The sequence below is a fragment of the Anabrus simplex genome, chromosome 14 (assembly GCF_040414725.1).
Source record: "Anabrus simplex isolate iqAnaSimp1 chromosome 14, ASM4041472v1, whole genome shotgun sequence".
In the NCBI taxonomy this organism is placed as follows: domain Eukaryota; kingdom Metazoa; phylum Arthropoda; class Insecta; order Orthoptera; family Tettigoniidae; genus Anabrus; species Anabrus simplex.
Genome location: NC_090278.1, coordinates 574,966 through 594,949, shown reverse-complemented (window position 1 = coordinate 594,949; position 19,984 = coordinate 574,966).

The following is a 19,984-nucleotide window of genomic DNA, read 5'->3' as shown; positions in this document are numbered from 1 at the left end:
GAAGCTGGAGTAAACTTATGAGATTTATGAACCGCCGAATTCAAAGCGAAGGCTAACAAATGAAGGGATTTGTCCCACCTAGAAGGATTGTCATGATGAAAGGCAATTAGCGCCGATCGGAGATTACGATTGACCCGTTCAGCCAAAGATAGTTGAGGATTATACGCAGAAGTAGTCACATGAGAGCAGGACAAATCAAAACAGAATTTACGAAAGAGATTGGATGTGAAAGCTTTAGCATTATCGGACACAATATAGTGACACGGACCCAAAGAAGCAAAAAAAGAATTTAAACAAGAAATAGTGGACGGAGCGGTAGCCAGCTTAGTCGGAAATAACCAAGAAAATCTTGTGAAGCCATCTACACACACAAGGATGAACTTGTTGGAATTCCCCTTTGACTGGGGGAAGGGTCCTACGTAGTCGATGTAGAGACGCTCCATGGGGAGCGACGCTTGATGAGAAGACAAAAGCCCTTGCTTAGTGGACATGGTGGGTTTACGAAGCCAACAAGATTTACAAGCTTTTACTAATTCACGGATTTCTCCGTCCAATATGTACTAGGAAAGCCTATGTCCTGGCCCATATCAATCGAAAGAAACGTTATTCCAGCATAAAATATCCATCCGACATACGAACATTTAAATAAAGGAATGTTCCAGCATGTGCCAGACTTCACGAGTGTACTAGGCGAAGTCAAGTGACGTCACCTGTCGCTCGAAGATCACCTCCCCTAGAGATATTTCTCGAAAAGAATTTTCTTTTCGCAAGCTTTTCAACGCCTTAAGCAATTTCAACGGGACAAACGATGATTTGTAGCGGACGTCATAAAAGTTAATCCCTGTGAATTTCGAATTCATCCATCCCATGGTTGTTGAGTTATAATAATTTAACGTCTAAGAAAATTATACACTCACGGTCACATGGCCAAGAGAAACCACCCCTCCCAGCGCCGGTGTATATATGTCAAGGCTAACAAGCAGAGCAGCGCAGTACAAGGACGAGTACACAGATGTGTGTGAGTGAGACAGAGGAGAGACCGACCCTCGTACAGTATGTCCGCGCAGTCACGGTGAAAGTACTTGCCGTCGCGGCGTTTCCGGAACACGAAGTTATATCGCCGACAAAATTATAAAAAACGTCGCACTGTATTTAGTAGATCGTGTCGCGACTACAGTCTAATTCTAAAGACATTTGAGAATATAATACGAGTGAACTTATTGAAGTACAAATATCAAATATTTAACGTTCACAGAATATATGATTACGTGTAGACTTAGTTTACTTCACTTGATATTGAACTTCTACAGAAACTAATGTGTAGAATTATCAGAACTCATTTCTTTTCGAGTATTGAACTGTATATCTATATTCACGCCATATTAGTATACGACTTACAGTAATACTCTGGGTGAATACTAAGAACTTTTTCTGAGGTAATTAGACGTTATAATAACAAGATAATCAGAAAATAATCCTTAGTGACTTAATGACCGTGTTCAAAGACTGTGATTTGCCTTTTCAAGTGTGAACTGTGTAATTATGGACGTTTCAGTAACGACTTTAAATATTATTTCATACAGGAAGGACTGTGATTATTCATTTAACGTCTTAAAGTTCAATTACGCCATAAACTGTGTTCAACAGTAAATGATGGTGTCAGTGATAACTACTCGCACTAGGTGAATTTTTCGTGTGCGAAAAATCACCTTAACGAGATGCCATTCTACACGATCCAGTTCCAGCCGTCATCACCTCATCGGGGGACGTCAACATGGTGTGTTAAGGGAACACCGCCGATCTTGATTCTCCACGGAACATTCCAGATGTCCATCCTTCAACATTTGTAGCAACATTTCTTTCATTAAGTGAGTAGTAACAAACTGACTAAAATTTTCTCATTAATTTTGAACAGTGGAAACTTCAGTGCCGCGTGTGAACAAATATTTCAGAGTTCTCATAGTTTCTCAGAAGTGATTAATTTAATTTCCAAATTACTTTTCATATCTCATAGAAAGACTTTAGGCTTTTCAAGTGTGCTATACATCAAGGTTTACAAACTGAAAAACTGAAAACTTTTAACAGAAATTTAATTTCTCATGTCAATTTGCAATTACAAGTGTGTGCTCATATTTAGAAAGACTTTAGGTGGAAATCTAATAACTCGTCTTCTCACATATGAAAGACTTTGGAATATGCATGAACAGAATTCAGGAAGATTACGTTCAAACTTTTAATTTCAATCCCAGATTTGAGTCCAATAATCATATTACAGGGTGAAGAATTAATAAATTGTAAAAAAAAATAACCATGTATTATTCGCTCTACGAGTCTATCCTACTCTGTATCGGCTCCAAAACCAAGTTCCACTCCCTGAGGTCCTACTCATGCCCTTTCCCCAAAAACTTTTCCTGGTACAATACCATTCCAAATGGACATTTCTCGGAACTTTTCTCTAGTTTTGAAGATGCCTAAAACACCCCCCTAGTGGGATCTCATGGTAATACTTGAAGATCATAGGTATGAGAACAGCTGGAACCAAAACTTTCATCTTCTTATCATGCCCCGAGGGGCAACATAAAACACCGTTCCTCAATAAATAAGGGACTACATGTTCCCCCGAAGAAAGGGTTTCCATGATAGGGGCCAGCGTCGGATCTTCACGTTGATATTTTTCAAGATGTCTAAACAACATGGGAGCATCAGTCAGGATGGCATTGACCTCAGGTAGTATGGACTCGGGAGGTGAAGAACTATCAACCAGTTCATGGGTCTCTACCTCATTAGAAAACATACGGCTTAGTCCGTCTGCCACAACATTTTCAGTACCGCTTATATGCCTAACATCAAATTGGAAGGCCGAAATTCTTATGGCCCAGCGGGCTATGCGACCAGTACGACGCGGCCTACCTAAGACCCAACTTAAAGCTTGGTTATCAGTCTCCAAGTCGAACTTGACATGTTCCAGATAGAGGCGGAACTTTTCTAGCGCAAACAAAACTGCTAAACCTTCAAGTTCATAGATGGAATACTTGGATTCTTGGGCCGATAATGTCCTAGAGGCATAGGCGATGGGTCGCCTCCCTAGTTCCGTCTCTTGAAGAAGGACTGCAGCTACCGCCGACGACGACGCGTCGGTTTGGGACGATGAATTTCTTAGAGAAATCGGTCATAGCGAGGACAGGGGCATTACAAATGGCTAATTTGAGATCTTCAAAAGCGGCTTGTTGAGAAGGTCCCCACTCAAATTTGACGCCTTTCCTACGAAGTAAGTTCAAGGGCGCCGCTCTATTGGCGAAATTTGGAATAAATTTCCTGAAGAAATTCACCATACTAATGAACCTGGCAATACCTTTGATGTCCTTGGGAGGTTTGAAATCACGCATAGCCTGTGTTCTAGAATGATCTACAGCGTCACCATCGGGCGACACAATATGCCCTAGAAATGACATAGAAGGCTTAGCAAAAGCTACTTTGGACAACTTAACTGTTAACCCTGCCTTACGAAGACGATTAAGGACCTCTTTCAGATGATCAAGATGTTCTTCGAAGGTCTCAGAAAACACGACGACATCATCAAGATAATGATACAAGTATTCAAATTTGATGTCCGAGAATACCCTATCCAGCAGTCTCGTAAGCACAGCTGCCCCCGTGTGGAGCACGAAAGGCACGCGGTTGTACTCATACAAATTCCAATCTGTGGCGAATGCTGTCAGGTGTTTAGATTCCTCTGTAAGCGGTATCTGATTATACGCCTGATTAAGATCTAAGATGGTGAAGAACTTAGCTTTACGAAACCAAGAAAAACAAGAGTGAAGGTCTGGAAGGGGCACGAATTGTAACACCACCTTCCAATTGAGAGCCCTATAATCAATCACAGGCCTGAAGGCAACTTGGCGTTTTGGGACTAGAAAAATAGGCGAAGAATACGCCGACTTAGAGGGCCGAATAATACCATCCTTCAACATCTGGTCAATGATCTCCTTCAGGGCCTTCACTTTAGGCGGAGATAGCCTGTAAGGCGGCAATCTAACCGGGATCGTATCCATCACCTCAACCTTATATTCAATAAGGTCAGTCACACCAAGAGTATCCGAGAAAACCTCTGGAAACGACTGACACAACTTACGAATACTCTCAGCCTGCTCCTCAGGTAGATGTCTAAGATCTAACAACATCTCATCCTGGGTAGGCGATTTAGATGAACATGATACAGAACTACATTTTAACAAAAGGGATTTTGGAATTACTATCAAATTTGAAAGTGCACGTCTTGCTCTGATGGTCGAGCACTAGACCGATGTGAGACATGAAATCAGCTCCCAATATAATGGGGCAAGACAAGTGCTTGGCCACAAACAGTTTAAATTTCCAAGTAAATTTAGATATACGAATTTTGGCATACAGAAAACCTAAAATATCTAATGGGGATGAGTTTGCCGAAACATAATGAACCGAAGTCGAACAAAAATCAGAAAGTTTACAAACGGTTTTCAATTTGGAGTACCATTCAGCCGAAATAATAGAACAAACACAGCCAGAATCTAATAGAGCAGTTACAGGTTCATTATTTAATTCAATTTTGAGGAAGGGAACCGGTGCGGGTGAATCCGCCGCAATCCTAAGACATTCTCTGGGACATTCAAATGGGAATGTAGAATAGTTCTGACTTTTTCCTGCATTTTCGTCAGATTTAACTTGTGCTGAGCCTTGAAAGGATGAATCTACCGACTCAGCCGGAGCCACTAGTCACTTTTGATTGCCGAAGTTGAGCAGGAGGGAGTGCTGTTAGCATTAGGGCAGTTCTTGGCAATATGTGAAAACGCGCCGCATTTAAAACAGCCTTGGGATGACCCTGCTCCATTCCTTGTCCCACTAGATTTAATTAACGGACACTTGTTCCGAAGATGATCAGGCGACCCACACGCATAACATTTACGGGCAGTGAAGGTTCGGCGAGGTGGAGGCCGAAAATTACTAGAGGATGGAGGGGGTTCTTTCGCGACACGCAAGGTATCGGCATATCTAACTCCTTCCGCTGAGACAGCCATAGCTTCTAACTCGGCAAAAGTTTGCGGACGCGACGCAAAGCACAAGTATGACCTGTATGATGGAGAAATGCCTTCCACAATGGCCTGTACGATTTGATCTTCAGGAAAGTGAAGGGAAAACACCCTGGTATAGAATTTAATATCTTTGATTTACTTTTGAATGAGCGATGACCTAGCTCGAGCGGGGATAAAATTTGCCAACAGATGGGCATGGAAGTCTTCTATGGATGACTGTTCAGCAATTGCTCTAACTATTTTGTCTGATAGAACCACAATTGCATAGGGATAAATGATCTGCAAAATTTGACACAGAGAAAGAGAAAAAAACAAGGGCATGATCCTGAAACTCAACTAAAAACTTTAAGAATGAAATAACGTCACTGGTAGAGTTAACAGAAAACTTAGAACTACCCCTGAGCAACATTGCTAATGGATGGGGCAAACTACTGTACCCTGGTGAGATAGTAGGTAGAGGCCTAAGTGGCGAAGGAGCTAATTCAGAACGTGCATTATTCCATGAGGTACGGCGTTCAGACTCATTGTCTAATGGGGAAGAGGTTTGTTGCGCTCCTACTGATTTCCTATTTTCTTCTCCTTTAGAAGAGTCTTCCTCGCTAACTATGTTTACCGTAGCAGGTTGGTCAGTTTTGGGAGGAACTGCCCCGGTTAACAATAGGCTAACCTTACTGGACAAATCAGAAAGGTTATCGAGAACAACACTAGCTTCCTTCCTTTGAATGTCATTCAACTTTAGAGACAACAGATCGTTAACTCTATTAGAAAAATGAAATAACCTGGCTTGCACACGTTTAAGTTGATTAGGAGAAGGATCATTTTCTTCAAAAAAACTAACTACGGATGCCAGCTCAGTAGTATTGTCAGTGATCGTGGAGAGAGAGTCGTCAATCTCTTTCTCACCCAAAGTGGGGATGGAAATAGGCAAATCAAGGGACTCTTTAAGCTTGTTAGTATCTATCGCAACCGTGCCTCCAGACTGAACATTCCTAATCGTTAATTCATAGATCAATTCCTCCTTGCGCAAATAGCCGGGATGGAGGACGTCGCGAGGGCCGGACATGATGACAGAAAATTTTAGACAAATAAAAAAAATCCAGCAACTGAGAAAATTGTTAGGGTTCGAATCGAAAACAATGTTTAGCCATCAAAAGGGGCTAAATTCAGACCCATTCAACCACGCTCTGCTACCACTTGTTACGGGGATATCCGTGGTAGTTAGAGGTGAAAGAAGGTGCGGGCTGGAATAGGTCTCAACTACAAAATTAAAGTTAATTTAAAACTTTAACAAAGGTTATATTTTCTTTTCAAAATCAACAAATAACAACAACAGAGTAACATGTACCAAGCAGCAGGAAAACAAGTTAAGAAATTACAATTCTTTACAAGATTTGGGCTTCGAGCTCCAAGATTAATTTCTGAGCTCTCAGCTCACCACCACAATTGCTAAAGGGCAGAAAACCCCTAAGTACGAGGAGCACTTGCTCCTAATTACAATGTTAAGAAAAAGAGCAGACCCGCTCTCAATTTTACAAGCCTATCAAAGGCTACAACAAACTTCATTTCTATCTGCCCTTAAGGCACACAAGGAAACAGGGGTAATTAGTACCCAATCTACTGGGCCTTCGCAGGAAGGAAAACAAAACGGGTTAAGTAAATGGCCCAAAATACAAAATGAATGGAGGCGATAACTTGCACTCCTACACCATGTTTTTGTCTAAAACCTATGTGGCGCTAGGCCGATCATACAGGGGCTAATCCCAAGCTAGGGAGGTGACACGTATGAGAAAACTTTACTACATTAAAGAAGAGAGGACGGTTATGAAAACGTATTCACCTCCTTTTTCAAAAATGAAGGGGAGTTCGAGAGGGTGAAGCACTCTCTATCCCCGCTTTACAGTAATATATAGTTTTATAATTTATAGATTTTACATGGACAGAAAAAAAAGGTAAGTTACATACTAAAATTTTCGAACCCTCCCCGAGAGTTAAACTGCTGAGCTAGCAGGAAATGAAGATGTTAACCGGCCATTACCTTGTAGGAGAATAGCTGCTTGAAGAAAGAGGCGCTTCCCGCCCCCTGCTACATATTCACACATAAGAAAGATGTTACTGAAGTGGCCCGAGACAAGAAAATCAGCAGTTTATATACCCTCGTGGAACATTCGAGACCTTTCCGGAATGAGTAGACACACCCTTTCGTTTTTATTGGATAACAGCAAAAACAAATACACAAGACGAGGAAGAAACACCTTATTGGTGGAAAATTAATTACATAAATTCCTGATTGGTTACATTCAAAATGGGCGGAAAGAAAGGGTTTATATTGCCAACCCACAAACCACAGAACAAAATTTAGTAAAAACAAAACTTAGGAATACAATATTTCTCCCGGAGAATACATTCCTTTACACCAGAATGCGTTATCATATTTTTTGGTAGAGACATCTGTTAGAGAATGTCTCAACTTCTTGATACGGAGCAAACAAACACAAATCGAAATGGGCACAGTTCAGAACACGTCAAAATTACCAAAGTGACATCTTCCGAGAAATCGTTGAGTTTATTCAGTTTGTTAATGGTCAAGCTTTCTCCTGTAGAGGAGTTTCAACTGGCGCAATATTTGAATTAGCGGCACGGAGGTGTACCGCCCGGTACAATAATAATAATAATAATAATAATAATAATAATAATAATAATAATAATAATAATAATAATAATAATAATATACATACATACATCATTATAGGCCGCTATGCTTTTCAGCGTTCAGTCTGCGAGCCTCTGCGAATTTAACAAACGTAGCCACAATCCTCTATTTGCAACTAGTGCTGTGGCCTCATTTAGTTCTATACCTCCTACCTTCAAGTCGTTAGAAAACGAATCTAACCATAGTCGTTTTGGTCTCCCTCTACTTCTCTTACCTTCCATAAAAGAGTCCATTTTTCTCTAGGTAACCTGTTCTCTTCCATTCGCCTCACATGTCCCCAACACCAAAGCCGGTTTATGCGTACAGCTTCATTCATCGAGTTCATTCCTAATTTAGCCCTCATTCCGAGTATCATCCTGCCATTGTTCCCACCTGTTTATATACCAGCAAACATTCTCGCTACTTTCATGTCTGTTGCTTCTATCCTATGAACGAACGACCCTTATTCCATCCAGCTTTCGCTCCCTTAAAGCGAAATTGGTCCGAAAACAGACCGATGTAAAGATAGTTTCGTCCGGGAGCTGACTTGCTTCTTACAGAATACTGTTGATCACAACTGCGAGCTCACTGCTTAAGCTTTACTGCACCTTGATTCAGTCTCACAATATTTCCATCCTGGGAGAACAGACATCCTAAATTCTTAAAATTATCTATATATTCCACCTTTGTATCACCAATCTGACATTCATTTCTCTAGGATTTCTTTCCTTCTGACATCCATTTAGTCTTCGAAAGGCTAATTTACATACCATACTCCTTGCACCTATTTTCAGGTTCCAAAATATTAGACTACAAGCTTTCGGCACAATCTGCCGTTAAGACCAAGTCGTCAGCATAGGCCAGACTGCTTATATATTTCCACCTAACTGAATCCCTCCCTGCCACTTTATACATTTCAGCAGATGATCCATGTATACTATGAACGACAACGGTGAAAGTATACAGTCTTGTCTAACCCCTGTAAGTACCGTGAACCAAGAACTCACTCTACCATCAATTCTCCCTGCAGACCAATTGTCAACATAAATGCCTTTGATTTTAATAGTCTACCGTTTAATCCCATAGTCTCCTATTATGGCGAATACCTTATCCCACGGAACCCTGTCATATGCCTTCTCTAGATCCACGAAATATAAACATAACTGTCTATTCCTCTCGTAGCATTTTTCAATTACCTTTCGCATACCGAAAATCTGATCCTGAGAGCCCCTCTGTGGTCGGAAACCATACTGGTTTCATCCAACTTCCTCTCAACCACTGATTGCACCCTTCCTTCCAAGATGCCTGCGACTATATTGCCTGATATACTAATCAATGAGATACCTTGATAGTTGTTGCAATGGTTCCTGTTCCCTTGGTTATAGATAGTTGAAATTACTGCGCTTGTCCGATAATACTTCACGTTAATCATATTACTCTATGAAGCCATTTCATCCCTGCCTTCCCACTACACTTCACGATATCAGGTCTTATTTCTTCTACTCCTGCTGCTTTATGACAATGGAGTTTATTCACCACCTTTTCCACTTCCTAAAGCGTAATTTCACCGACTTCATTGTCTTCCTCCCCATTGAGCCCTTACTGAAGTGCTAATTTAAATAATCAGCCATCTATTCGAATGTACAGAGAAGATTTCATTTTCATTAAGTACTACTAACTGGCAGGGAACATCTACATTCAGCAGTACATTTCGCAATTTCTACAGGAAGATTGGAGCCCAGGTCTGTTTGCTCGCCAGGTAAGTTTAGAAGGAGGAATTTCGTCATGACGTACTCAAAGCAGAACAAGGAAACAATAGAACCCCAACGGCAGACCAACGGAAAACATTTCGGGGGACCGTCAAGAGGCTAGAGGAGCTGGAATTATACGTTTCAAATAAGCGTCGGATACGCGATGTGTTGAACCAATGAAATGATAGCGCTACAGTAATTTTGGCTAGGCATTGTTCTATGTAAGGGATGTCCCCAATCGAGCATACAACAGCGTACGAGAGGAGGAATTAATAAAAGTGATTAGCGCGAGGGCTTGCTGCCCTATCATTTGGCGAGATCCCATGCAGATAACATCGTCAGAAGAAGTATTATTTATGTGAGTGATCGTGTGGGGACTGGTAACTTTTGTTGAAAGACGCTCAGACCACATTTAAGTATTCAAGATTTTAACTTTAGTAGAATGGCATTTATGTTTCGTGTCCAGAGGGAAAGATCAGCTTCAGATAATCATTTTAAACGCATAGTAGCCTGCCAGTGTGGATAGGTTTTTCGTGGACATTCACTTCAGTATTTCCAGTCCAGCATTTAAATGGGAAATATTTGACCAATAACCGAATTAGATAAGAAGTTGTTCCTCGAATGAATGGTAACTGGTTTCACGGTCAGTGGAAATCATCCCGGCTGTAGTATTCTAGTAACTGGTAGGTTAATCTTGACCCAGTTTTCTACACCGTGTAACGAGGGGATGTTTTGGGCAGCATCCAGAAGCAGCGACGGAGACTACGAAATCACATTTTACGCCAGGAGAATGGAGACCCAAGGACGGACCCAAGTCTTTTGTGAAGGCATTCTCTAATCTGTGGCCGGTTAAAACGATGGGGAGTCGGCTGTTCCGATGACTGGCGGCAATAAGTCAACGAAATAGATTAGTACCAAATTTGCAATGTAATTATGTATGTATGCACGTGTTTTAATGTTGCAAAAAGGGATAGGTTAGTTTTGATATTTAATTTCAGTAGATTTAGCTTTGGTTTGGACGGATTACGTCCTATTAAAGTAAGTGTCAGGAAGCTTCTAAATGTAAATATAACTGTAACCTAAATTAGGTCGTAGCGTGCTTTCTTTTCATTTTATTAAGATTTTTAGCTTAGTGGTTAGCTTCATTTTTAAAGAGTCAGTTGCTTGTTTTAGCCTCAGATATTTTTATATTTTCCAGAACGCATTTACACTATCCTCACTCACTCAAAGACTCGATGGAAAATATAAGGAGATAACTTTACAATTTACGCAACACTTCCTATTCAACGTAGGTTCCTGAAATGAATTACATGACACAAAATCAATCAACTGGTGGACCTTATAAAGACACGCACAAATCGACGTGGAAACCTGAAATAAATTACATGATACAAGTCATAAAAATAACAGAGTAGGCTTTAACATTCAACACATACTGCAACCTTGGTTCCTGAGAAAGATTACATGACACAAATATTACTCAGCGCCGGTATATCATAAAAGAAAACCAAACTAAACATTGCGATTTAAAAAATCTCGTCTACTGCAACAACAGTAGTAACATGGACAAAAATCGAAAAATCCCCAGGAACCTCGTACATTCCTAACACACTTCCTGAATTCGAAGTCGGTTAATATATAACCTGTTATGGACTTGGTACCCCTAGCCTCCCATGTGTAGCCGTGAATGGCCTTATACTTGAAGAGTGTATTCGTAACTGCTAAACCCATACTAGCACAGAAGTCCAGCAAACGCTTCCCATTCCCATTAGCTTCCATATCTTCTGCATATTTACCATTGACCTTTTCGTACCCTTCAGTTCTATTTCCAACTCTCGCACCGAAATCGCCCATTAGCACTATCCTGTCCTTGCCGTTGACCCTGACTACGATGTCACTCAATGCTTCATAAAACTTGCCGACTTCATCCTCATCTGCAACCTGACATAGTGAATACGCTGAGACAATTCTCATCCTAATTCTTGCAAATGCCTAATCTACCCACATCATTCGCTCATTTACGCTTATAACAGAAACTATGTTGAGTGCAATGGTATTCCTGATAAACAGCCCTGCATCATACTCTTCCTGTCCCTTTCTAACACCCGTCAAGTACACTTTATAATCTCCTCTCTCATCCTCGTTATCTATCACTTACTCCTAGCACATCTGGATGCATCCCCTTTCCTGACTCAGCCAGTTCTACTTTCTTTCTTCCATAAGGCTCATTAATATTGATAGCTCCCCATCGAATTTCATTTCGTTCGCCAAGTTGTTTCCAAGGAGTCCCTCGCCTGTCAAATGGCAGTGGTAGGTCCGAGAATTGCTTGATTTTATTTCGAAAAGAGATAAATCATTACAAATACTACAAGCTCTACAAAATTTATGTTCATGAAGCACGTTTCACGTAAAAATTACACAGCAATTTTCTTTCATTTTCTTATCTATGACTACTGTGACGCTTCCTAGACGACCCTGCATCTGATATTTATAAAAAGGAAGCATGTATTAAAACGCGGCTGTTGATAACTTGCTCATAGCCATGAGCCAACGGCCGTAGCCGTGTTGAAACACCGGATCCCGTGAGATCGCCGAAGTTGGGCGTGGTCAGGAGTTGGATGGGTTGCCACGCGCTGTTGGTGGGGGTAAGAAAATGGAGGAGCGGAAAGGAACTGGCCACCCTACCGCACGTAAACTCCGGCCCAGGAACACCTCTGCGGAGGTTCGGGCGTGCCTTCGGGCAGGATAACCCTTACCTTACCTCATAGCCATGAGACTTCCGGTTTTAGTGGGAGCCATGACTGAAATATTGAACTTCTACACTTTACCACGCAATAAATCAAAACTTAAAGTACAAGCATATATGTATATGATATACCCCACGAAAAACTTGGAGCTGATTATTTAACTGGTTGTAAAGTTATTGACAAATAATTTTTATTTTTATACGTTTCATAGAAAATTCTCATTGCGGCAAACTTTTCATGTTTGGGCTATAATATGGCAGACTTCTCTAAAATACTCATATAATAAAGAACAACTCCGGCTTTTGCAGTCAGATATAAACTACTGCAGATATTTTTTATTTCAATTTTTCATTATTCAATAGGCAAATATCTAGTCTCGTGCCATTTCAAGAGTAAATATATGAAGGTAATATTCAACTGATAACAAGATACAAAAACGCGTTTGAACATTGTAGGCACCGGGCGAGTTGGCCGTGCGCGTAGAGGCGCGCGGCTGTGAGCTTGCATCCGGGAGATAGTAGGTTCGAATCCCACTATCGGCGCGACGTAAAGCCCCTAGCAAAAAAAAAAAAAAAAAAAACATTTTAGGTATGGCAAAGAGCTGAAAAAGTTTTAAAGTAAATAAAAGCAATTGAAATTTTTAAGAAGTATGCTTGCTTTAAAAATGCCCTGGACTGTAAATTACTCCTTGAGGTATATTTCTCCTCTTACGCACAACGTAGGCCTATTACATGGTAAACATATTCCAGCGGTACTATTTAAATGTAGTCCGAAACAACCTTGAAGCTAATTTTTCCTGACAGGGTGAGAGAAAGATACGAGGGCTTGCTCTATATTCGCCGAACCGCTACCCTTTAAATCCTACATTTAGAGTTTTTTAAATAGCATCAGGGAAAAGCTGATAACGGGATTTGAAAGAGGAAGAATTGGGGAATTTTTCAGGTTAAAAATGAAAGTTCGATTTTTTTGGTAAAATGTCTCAAAGTTTCAATCATGACTCCCCTTATGTGGAATCCGAACTACAGGGAGTTTTCATTTCAAAAGTACCACATTGAAAGGACGGAATTCGAACCACGCCTTGCTGAGAAACCAGTGATAATGTCACTAGGCTATCACAGCCCTTCTGATTTGTGTTGGGATTAGATAGTTGCCAAGTTGTACTTACCCGTATAAAGATACTAATCACCATCACCAATCATGTTCACTGAATAGTCATACTTTTTAGGAAATTTGTGACATGCTGTAAACATTTGCATTGTAGCATTCGTTGTTAGTGGTAATTATGTCTTTAATGGGAAGTACCAGTGGCGTATGCTGGTATCAAGACGTGGGCTACCACTAGACTTAGGCTACCCCTTTTCGATAGTTGGTTTAGGGAACATCAAGCCTTAAGCATTTTGAGCTGCAGCCAACAGCCAACGGAGTTGCCCGCTGTGTTGTCAAGGCTGCTTCACAAGCTACTGCCCTGGCCTCTGCCACCGCCAATACTCAACACCTGATCAATCAAGTTGATAGCCTAACGTTTAGCAAATTGAAGTCCAGCTTTGAGGCTAAATGGATAGAATGCTTGTCTTTGGTCCGACGGCCCCGGTTCAATTTTCAGAATCAATCCCCTCATAGTGTTAATTCCCCTGACTTGGGAACTGGGTGTTTATGACGTCTTCGCCATTCATTTTATCCTTATTGGTCACCACCAAGCCTATGTAGATGTCATGTACCATTATTATTATTATTATTATTATTATTATTATTATTATTATTATTATTATTATCATAATCGTTAAATAACAATGTTGAATTTTACAGCGGTCGCACCCATCGTTCAATGGTTAATTATCTTCCTCGGAAGATCAGTTGTGGTGTCCGACCCATGATCATGGGTTCGATTCCAACCAACAAAAGAGAACACTAAACCTGAAAGATTGCGTTTCATTTTAGCAGATCTACCAATAAAAAGAAAACTATATTACTCCTATAACAGCAGCCCTGCAGTGTCTTCCTACAAGGATGTAGAAGAAAACGGGAGTGAAATACCAGCACTCCGTCATCTAACTTATTTAAGGCAGAAGGATGAGGTGAGGAAGTATATACGATGAGTAACGCATGGTGATAGCAGTGGCGTTCTGACGGACCGAAGCCTAGCACAGCTATCCTCCGCCGGTCCCCGGGCCTGCAGGCAGACAGCATCAAGCCGCGTGAGGCGAGTCGATGGGAAGGGACGAGAGTCTGGGCTGCAATATGAGTCTCCGAAGCCTTGTTCTCAGAAATACTTGCGACGTGTTTTCTCATTGCTTTCAAGTTTTGCAAATGGAACAATGTGTCAGATGCTTACAATATAATGTGCTTTAGATTTCCATCGCTCGCATTTGAGGTTTGGGCTTCACTGATAGCCTTGGTAGCCCTCAGTATACGCTACTGGGAAGTACAACTAGGCAATCATCCCCAATCTAACATTTAACTGCATCTGTCAGTGTCACTGGATGTCAGTAAAGGCTGTGTTCGCAATTAGTTTTTAACATCGACGGTCACTTTCATTACACGATATTATTTGTTTGTTCCGAATAAAATGCTACATAGGCACAATTTGGAGAAATTACTCCAAAATATTCATCGTAAGTGGTCGGAACTACGGAGAACATATTACGTTTTGTGTGCTGTAATAAAACATGAGGCCCGACATGTCTTTGGCTACCCGCATAACATTACGTAAGATTAACTGAAATGTCATGTTGTGCCACCTGTATTTCACATCGAAATTATATTCTTTGAATGAATGATTTCAAAAGGTTATATGGTTGACTTCTTGGCTTCCAATCCAGTTCACAGCAGGAATAGAACGTTTAAATTTCTAGGAAGATGGAATAATACCGAGGATATTGTGATGATAAAGGAATTTTTTCACGGATATACTTTATTTCCACCTAAAATGGGAATGTCAAAAGGAAAAGTAGTAAATCCAAAGCAAATCCATCTCCGTATAGATCATGAAGGCCCTTGGAGGAGTGGAAGGTAAAGGCTTCCTTTTTCCACAATCTCAGCCCTAAGTGGTTAGCTATAAGCTGTCAGGAATTAATCTGGTGTTGAGTTTTGGTGTAGGCGGAGTGAATGTCAGAGCTGTATAAACCTCTTGAAGTGGAAATATCGTTTCTTAAACTTTTCGACTTCCTGGCAGAGAACTGAATCCACGACCTTTCGGTTGAACAGAGCACGCCTTAACCGCCTTGAAAGGTTGCCCCTAGTAAGAAAGTAAACCCGGTAATTTACATTTAAACTTACCGACAGAGCAGATAGCTCCTGTCCCAATATGCTGTTTCTACCGTCAGAACCGGTCATTTAATAGTAATGATCGAGCTTGATAGCTGCAGTCTCTTAAGTACGGTCAATATCCAGTATTCGGGAGATAGTGGGTTCGAACCCCACTGTCTGCGGCCCTGAAGATGTTTTCCCGTGGTTTCCCATTTTCACACCAGACAAATGCTGGGGCTGTACATTAATTAAGGCCATGGCCGCTTCCTTCCCACTCCTAGCCCCTTCCTGTCCCATTGTTGCCATAAAACTTGTCTGTGTCGGTGCTACGTAAAGCAACTTGTCAAAAAGAAAATGTTTGCACATATAATCAAACTCGCTTCACAAGATATAATTGTTAAAATTCTGAAAGAGTTCTGAAAGCATGAGCTAATTCCTAAGCCATAAACTTTTATCAACAAGCATATTTTTGAGAAAAACTACCACACTCAACTACCGCTAATCCGGCCCTCAATAGTCCGGTCTATCAGTCACTCGGCCTCTTGTAGAGATGAGCTTCTACGCTGGAACGAATCGCCATCAACAGCTGTGCTATAGCTACTAAGTGGATCCCAACAATATGTCAACGAATTTTGAGATTGTGACTTCAGTTAAAGCACAAAATCATACCTCAAAAAAAAAAAAAAAAAAAAAAGGGGGAAATTTTGGACATGATGGAGTCAAAGCGATGGTGATAAGGCAGTTAGTGTAAATCGGAATCCATCAGTTTTTGACACTCACTTGTCAGTAAATTTACTTTTTCCACAAGCTTCTAGGAGGAGAGAAAATTGATGGGAGTATTAATTTTTATTGGCCATGCGAGAAAATCTGCGAAGTATACCCTGTTTAACGCATGGAGTAGTAATCAAAAGTGCGCAGAAAAATAAAGATGAAAGTGATGAAGAATAGGACATAGCAGAAGCAGAGAGCATTTCTCACATTACTGTTGTTAAAACTGCAGATATCTTTCTGAAGTATATTTTAGTGCAAAAAAAATATACGTGCAGAACTGACGTAATGGTTGTCAAGCGGTTGCATGACAAGGCATGCGCTGGCGGGCATCTTCATTGCGGCAACTAAAAATTTAATATTGGGCGATACTTCATGTAGAAAACTCAAAGGATAATAATTTCTACATTGTAAGATTGGATTCGATAAAGAAGGTATTCAATTAAATTTCCCAGACATTCTCCGTGATCCGGCACTCTCTCAATCAATCAATCAATCAATCAATCAATCAATCAATCAATCAATCAATCAATCAATCAATCAATCAATCAATCAATCAATCAATCAATCAATCAATCAATCAATCAATCAATCAATCAATCAATCAATCAATCAATCAATCAATCACTACTGATCTGCATTTAGGGCAGTCGCCCAGGTGGCAGATTCCCTATCTGTTGTTTTCCTAGCCTTTCCTTAAATGATTGCAAAGAAATTGGAAATTTATTGAACATCTCCCTTGGCAAGTTATTCCAATCCCTAACTTTCCTTCTTATAAACGAATATTTGCCCCAATTTGTCGTCTTGAATTCCAAATATAGCTTCATATTGTGATCTTTCCTACTTTTATAAACGCCACTCAAACTTATTCTTCTACTAATGTCATTCCACGCCATCTCTCCGCTGACAGCTCGGAACATACCACGTAGTCGAACAGCTCGCCTTCTTTCTCCCAGTTCTTCGCAGCCCAATTTCGACACCCCTCTGTGCAAGGCATGGTTAGATTAGCGAGTGTCTAGTTCACTTGGAATGCTTATATTAGATTTATAGGTTGTTGTGTTATTAATCTGATGGACGTTAGTAATAACATAGTTGTGTTTTTCACGGAACGAAATAACATTAATACGAATTTTCTTGAGTATATCATTTCAGGCAATTTTTAAAACAGAAATTTGAAATTATCACGGTCCTTTTGATTAGTGCTCAGAGTAGATGGCTGCCCAATGGTACTTCCCCTGGAAATGATAATAATAACCAAGAATTCTTCTTATTCGTACCCTAGATCTGAAGCACAAAGTGGAATTTTTTTAAACGAGAGGGAATCAAAGCGATGGTGAATCATGTGCTTCAGATCTAAGGTAACGTGCTTTCTATTTTTTGGAGGTATGATTTTGTACTGGGAACCCGTTGGACGACCCTGCAACCTCACTCGGTATCAGCGCTGGACTGAAGACTGAGGGTTCGGGGGACGAATTTATACCATCACAGAAAGTTGGTGAAGGAAGCGCACATGGGTTCGAGAAACATCAGATAGTGACGTAGAGAGTGACGTAACCCAGTGGTAGATCAGTATGCGATGAGCTGTCCAGCAGATCGGGCGGTAAGCGAGGCCGCAGCGAAGGTACAATGCCGATTATATGACTGTTGATAGCGGCGAATAGAGCACGGCAAGTGGAGTTCGTGATAACGGCAGCCGTAATTAGGCGAGTGGCCATTAGAGTACTGTACCTGAAGTCACAACCTCAAAATTCGTTGACACATTGTTGACATCCAGTTAATATCAGCAGCATACCTGTTGATAGCGATTCGTAGCCGCTTAGAATTTTTCATTGACGTGGACTGGCGACCACGGAGCCCTGCATTGTTTCCACTTATTTGTGACAGTCTCCGCACTTTTTTATCGAACCTCCCTTGTGTTCTCTTCTACGCAGTTTTCTCTGCGAGTACGTTATTAAAAATCTCCCACTTTAATGGTTAGCTCATGAATGAACCTTTTGATTATAAGTTTAAAGTTTAGGAGTTCGTTCGTTTATAGTGTTGGTAACTTTGAGTGATGATTTCTTTCAGGATTTTAACCACTATTTTTGTAAATTTTCATTAAAATTGTTTATAATGGTAGGACCATAATACTGGGACAGTCAGTCCCACCTTAATGACTACATAAATTCCTAATTTTTATACTGTAATATTATCATGAATGTTCAAGCTTTACTTTTCTTGTTAGATGCAGAGACAGAACTGATCTAGTCTGTCAGAGGGAACACTAAATTGTAATAAATGAGCTAGCTACCGAGATGGAGACGACGCTTGAAAAGAGTCCTTGTACACTTTGTTTGAGATAAATTAAATGAGATGAGTAAAAATATTCAGCATACTAACTACATGTTATTCCTTCTGATTCTTAGTAACTCCCAGTACAATAGCTTGACGCATTACCACGTGTGATATGTAACCATGGAGACTGATGCAGATGAAATTAGTTCACATTCCACTGCCAGTCGTACAAGGATTTTTTTCTTTTTTTCTCGGTGATTTTCTCATTCCAGCCTCAAACAAAGAATTAAAACACAACAGTTTATTTCTCAATAACATGCTCGCTTCCTTTCTATTCCTAGTGACAACTAAAGGCAGATGTAATAGACCCATAGGGACTCAGCTTGTGAGTCATGGCGTTACAATTCCAGCTCATTCTGGCATTGGATCCATTTACTCATTTTCTTCCAGTGCGTGAGGCGGTAGAGTATATCCACAGTATCTCCTGCCTGTAGTAAAGGCTACCATTTTCGACGTGGGTTGGTGACAATCAATCAATCAATCAATCAATCAATCAATCAATCAATCAATCAATCAATCAATCAATCAATCAATCAATCAATCAATCAATCAATCAATCAATCAATCAATCAATCAATCAATCAATCAATCAATCAATCAATCAATCAATCAATCAATCAATCAATCAATCAATCAATCAATTTTATTTACAATCCCATTTAAGTGATTAACCCAATAAAGATCTTTCCTTATATTAACACCTACATACCTACAATGTTCCCCATAAGGAAAATTTCACCCCATCAACGCAGTAATTAAAACTGCGAGGACAATTCCTATTTGTGAAACTCAAAACGAAGGGGGATCAAATATAAAAGGAATTTTATTTTTAATTTAAATTCATTTATTGAAACACACAAGGCAATTATAATTTATTTTTCCACATAGGTTCCTGCTTTGGAAATATATTTATTTATCCCAGCATATGGGCAGCCTTTTGATGCCCTCTTCGTAAAAAGAACAGGGCCGTGTCACCAGCCAGTTGCGCACGAATTTTTCCACACTCTCATCATCTTCAAAATGTTGCCCTCCTAGAGCTTCATTAAGCGGTCCGAACAAATGGAAATCGCAGGGCGATAAGTCCGGGCAGTAAGGAGGATGATCAAGTGTAGTCCAGTGCATTTCTTGTAGACTGTTATTAAAGGGACCCAACTAGAACACACTTTACAGAACTGTAGGTCCTTTGTGATGATTGCTTGACGGCTCCCATAACTGATTCCGACTTGTTCTGCAATTTCTGATACTCTCGCCCGTCGATCCTCGTCAATAATGTCTTTAACCGCACGAATATTTTCGTCTGTAATGCTGGTCCGAGGACGGTGATCATGTTGCTGATTTTCCACACGTTTTCGTCCTTCCTTGAACTTGTTATGCCAGGAA